General features: G+C 35.1%; 1 pseudogene; it reads left to right on the forward strand.

Annotated features, from left to right (window-relative positions):
* The first annotated feature begins 2,012 nt into the window (after positions 1 to 2,012).
* LOC149176698 (cytochrome P450 71AU50 pseudogene) lies at positions 2,013 to 2,486 on the forward strand (annotated as a pseudogene).
* The last annotated feature ends 2,263 nt before the right edge of the window (positions 2,487 to 4,749 follow it).

Consider the following 4,749-nt stretch of genomic DNA (forward strand, 5'->3'; position numbering starts at 1 on the left):
GTACATGTCAAACATAGATCGTATGCCAAATTTATGACTCTGAGAAGTTGATGTACCACTTTACCCCAATGGGGCCCACAATTTTGGTGCTTCATCTCCTAGGGTTACAGTTTTGGATGTTTAGGTTTTTCCATTATTTCTCAATAATAAATAGGTCTTCGAGCCTCATTGTAACAAAGTTCAGAGACATGTATCCACAACATATCTTCTCAAAGACAAGCTACCATCACCCGAGCTGGTTTATTTCCATTCTGTATGTAAGCATATTTCAATTCTTTGATGTTAATGAAATGACGTTTTATTTCTGTTGAATCTCTATATTTATGTTTATATAAGTGTTATGTTGTGTTCCTTCATAAGTCTGGATCATTCACACTACTTAAATTAAATCTACTGAGTTCATATTATCCATATTTTGTTATCACTAAGTGGGCCATAGTAAAAAATCCATTTATCATCATCTACAAAATTAAACATCATTTACGTGGGCCACAAAATTTAAAATTCCTTGTAATTTATATATGAATAACTTATGTATAAAATAAAAATTATGTTCCCATTTATCTGTGATGTTATTCGTACACTAACTTGTGAAAGCATTGGTGATTGGCCTACACTAACTCATAGATTCTCTAAAAAGTGAAGTATTATTTCAAAATGAACAGAAACATAAAAAAAATCTACTTGTGCAATACTACTTTTAGTACCTCCATAGGACAATAGAAAATTGACAGTGGAAGAGTTAGCAAGAAATGTGATTTCTTAATCTATCTATTTCATAGGTATGTAACTTTAATCTAGCTCCATTTTTTATTTTTATTCAAGAGAGACTTTCATATTAAATTAGAGACGAATATGATTCCATAAGAATCATCATGATTAGATTAACAAGGCATATTCATCCTTGCATGAACATGCAATAATTTACAAACACGCTAGCAACATGAGATTTGATATACATATTAGATGTATCTGCGCAAATAATGGATTCACAAGGCGCTACAGGTATTTCCTAAGGATGATATAAACCAAGTTTCTAATTACAAAGCTTGGATTAGATTTAAAGGTCATCTTTATACTTGATCAAGTTCCAACTCTGTAGATTTATTAGACATTAAAAGTCTTGCACAACGGCATAGAAACCTAAAATTGCATAAACTACATTATGAAAAATACAATAATAAAATAATTTACAATATGAAATATCTTAAGTTCCAGATATCTAAGAAACAAAACATTTATATTCTCAAATTCCAAATCGACAAAGACCACTGGTAGCAGTTGCTCTTGTTCGTGTTAAAATAAGTTAATTACTCCTACATGAGGAGTTAGCTAAAGTTAGAGAGCTAGTTAACTGAGTGTTGACTCAAGTCGAGATAGTTCATAGTCAAACTTATAGTGTGTGGTTGCATGTCAAGTTGTGTGATTGCATGTCAAGATATTTTAGGCGAATCGCTAGTTGGAAAAAGTTAAATACCCTTCATAGGGTTCATTGTAATAATCAAGTTTTTGTGTGATCAATATAAGTGTCGTAGCTCATGACTTTTATGTGTGAATTTGTGTTTAAGATCCTTTGCCTTTCCAACAAATTGGTATCGGAGTTGAGGAAAGATCACAAAATTTGTGGTGCCTGCAGAGCGAGTGAAAAGAGGACCAAGGACATTGCGTTCCAAATTTGTCAAAGGGTTAAAAATCCACCAATTTCACACTTAATTAGTACATGAAACCACATAAATTTTGTTTAACTATGATTTTCGAAAATATCGGGTTACTTGGACAATTTTTTATGCGGTCCGGGGTGCCCCCACCTCTTCCAGCATTAATTACAGGAAAAGGCAGAATCACGTGGGTTATTTTTATCGAGGTGAAAGCAGGTGTTAAATTTGACGGGTGCCTCTACCCGTCAGAGAATTTTTTAATGACGGTCTTATTTTTAAATTGCCCATCATATGAATTTTAATATTTATTTGTACAAGTTTCATTTAATTTTTGTAATTCTCAAAATTTCTATAATGTGTTGTACCAATCAACTCAAGTGTCATAGCTACACTTTCAGACTTGTTGATGAAACTTTTTTGATACAAGAATCTGATCTGTCGTCTCTCGTTTATTTACAAGCTGTGGTCAAAGAAACGCTTAGGCTTCACCCACCGAGGCCTATTGCTATTCCCCATTTATCTTTGGAGGATTGCAGTGTATCGGGCTATCAAATCCCTGGTGGCACTTACGATCTGCTGAACCTTTGGGCGATTGGGAGGAATCCAAAGTTGTGGGAGGATGCCGAAAGTTTCGAGCCAGAGAGGTTCATGGAAAAAACTGGGGCGGCAGAGGTGGATGTAAATGCGCACAACTTTGAGTGGATTCCATTTGGAGCGGGAAGGAGAGGATGCCCCCGACAGCAATTGGGAATGCCTGTTGTAGAGTTTGGGATGGCGCAGTTGCTGCACTGTTTCAACTGGAGGCTCTCGGAGAAAATGAATGGATAGGAGGAGTTGCATATGAGTGAGAGGTTTAATGGACTGACACTGCCCCGAGGGCATGAACTCGTGGTTGTTCCAACTCCTCGCCTTTTCATACTCTGATTTTATATTGACGTGACCAACTGTGTTTTCCTTCATTTCAATAAAATAGGTGAGACAGACCTTAATATCGCATTTGTATAACGTTAATATCGCGCTTAGGGGTTTGGGATATGGGATTTTTGTTCAACATGATAAACATAGCACGGAAAAAGCAGGAAGGAGGCGTTCTGGGTCTCTTATTTAGTCAACATTAATTCAATGAAACCTGAAACAACTATTAAACTCTGCCGTCACTGCGGTGTATATATATAATAATAAAAAAATGAAACTGGTCAATTTTCAACACGCCTGTCAATATAACATTTTCAAAAATTATTAGCCAGTCAGCGATGACGTGTAGATTTGAAAACTAATAATATTTAACATGTAAAAACACAAAAAACGAGCATACGGGCGTCAAATTTAACCCCTGGGTGAAAGCTTTAATTTGAAACCTCGCGCGGAGCATGAACTTCTTGTGTGGATTTCGAAGTCAAAGTTTTTATGACTCACGTGGAGTACTTCGATTTTCAAAGCTCATGTGGGTAGTTTTTTAAATGGGTTATTATTAAAGGTTGTGTTAAAGTTCATATTTGAAAAGTCACGAGGGGTGAGTTTTTTTTTTTTTTGGGTTGTTGAGTAAGACTTTTATGGTTATGTATAAAGACTTTTTTTTATATGAAAAACAAAATAATTAATGAATTTTTTTATGTTTGTTTTTTTTTTTTTTTTTTTTAATATGAAACAAAAACTTAGGGTTTTATTGAAAAGGTGTTTTTGGGAAAAATAAGCTTTGCAAAGTTTATGAAAGGAGAAATTTAAAGTTTTCTTTTAAAAGAAATTTTTTTGAAGGAAGATGGCTTTCTCAAATTTCCAGCCTCAGTTCCCAACGTCTAAAGAGAAGAATTATGATGTGTGGGCCATTAATATGATGACCACATTGTAGGCTCATCACGTTTGGGATTATGTCTAGTTTGGGTTTTGAAAACTGAAGGATGAAGCAACAGAATGAGCTCTCACTAATGCAAAGAGGGAACAACGTAAGAAAGACAAGAAGAATAATGCACAAGCATTGCAGCTTATCCAACAAGGAGTGGACCAAGCAGTTTTCTAGAATATTATGATCACGTCTTCAGCAAAGGAAGCATGGGATAATTTGGCGATAAGCTATAAAGGTATAGCCAAAGTCAATATTGTTAAGCCGAAGAATACTAAGAGAGATTTTGAAAGTCTGCAAATGAAGGAGACAAAGGATATCAATTCTTTCATGAATCAGGTCATGATTGTCGTAAATTAGCTAAAAATATATGGTGAGGAAATTAAAGATAAAACAGTGGTTGAGAAGGTCCTCAGATCTTTGTCTACCAAATTTGATGTTGTGGTACTAGCCATAGAGAAAGCCAAGGATTTTGCATCATTAACAGTTGATGAGTTGATGGGATCACTTTTATCACATGAGGCAAGGATAGATAGAAATAAGGATTCCACTTTAGAGATGCTTTCAAAATTTAGGTTTCTATTTCAAGAGACAGAGGTCGAGGTAGAAGTAGATTGAGAGGCAGAGGATGATGCAAACGATATGGTGGTCAGAGAGATGACCGAGAAGAGCATGAACATGAAATTGGAAGTAACTACATAAACTTCAGCAATAATCAAAGATTTGACAAATCAAAGGTGAAATGTTATCATTGCAATAAATTTGGTCACTATGCTCGTGATTGCAAGAAGACGATAACTGATCAAGGGAACCAGAGAGCTAATGTCACTACATAGAGTACTAAATCAATGTTTTTAGATTTCCATACCATGCATGAGCCTTCTGATAGTGTGTGGATATTAGACAGTGGTTGTAGTAACCACATGGCAGGAAACAAGAATTTGGTTGCAAATTAGGATCAATCTGTGAAAATAGAGGTAAAGTTGGGGACTGAAAAGACTATGGATGTATATGGCAAAGGAGTGGTCAACATTCTAACCAAGAAGGGAGGGGCAAAGAAAATCTCAGAGATATATTATGTTCCTATTCTTAAACATAATTTTATAAGTGTTGGTCAATTGGCAAAGAAAGGATAGAGAGTTATCTTTCAAGGTCAAGAATGTGTTATATATGAAAATCCCTTAAGCAAGAAACTAATAGCGAAGGTGTAGATGATGAAGAACAAACTCTTTCCTCTAATTATGAATTACA

This window comes from Pinus tabuliformis, chromosome 4_1 (genome assembly GCF_031772625.1).
Source record: "Pinus tabuliformis cultivar Carrire ecotype Pingquan chromosome 4_1, CPIR1, whole genome shotgun sequence".
NCBI classification, from domain to species: domain Eukaryota; kingdom Viridiplantae; phylum Streptophyta; class Pinopsida; order Pinales; family Pinaceae; genus Pinus; species Pinus tabuliformis.